Source organism: Meleagris gallopavo, chromosome 5 (genome assembly GCF_000146605.3).
Source record: "Meleagris gallopavo isolate NT-WF06-2002-E0010 breed Aviagen turkey brand Nicholas breeding stock chromosome 5, Turkey_5.1, whole genome shotgun sequence".
NCBI classification, from domain to species: domain Eukaryota; kingdom Metazoa; phylum Chordata; class Aves; order Galliformes; family Phasianidae; genus Meleagris; species Meleagris gallopavo.
The window spans coordinates 51,710,825-51,711,060 of NC_015015.2; positions in this window are offsets into that span (position 1 = coordinate 51,710,825).

Genomic DNA, 236 nt, shown 5'->3' on the forward strand with positions numbered 1-236 from the left:
AAAAAAAAAAAACAGTCACCTCCTCCACTGTACTTTCAAAAAATAGGCTTCCTCCCTTCCATTAAAGTAAACTGCCTTGTTAATCCTCATGCAGCCAATGAGTGCTTTTTTTCCTCCCCTCTTGTTCAAGAAGGATTATTATTTTTTCTTTAATATAGGTTATTAGAAATAGAAGAGCCACAAAAGCCAATTTCATTTGGAGCCTTGTTCCTGCTCACCCCTTCTTGCTGGCCAGC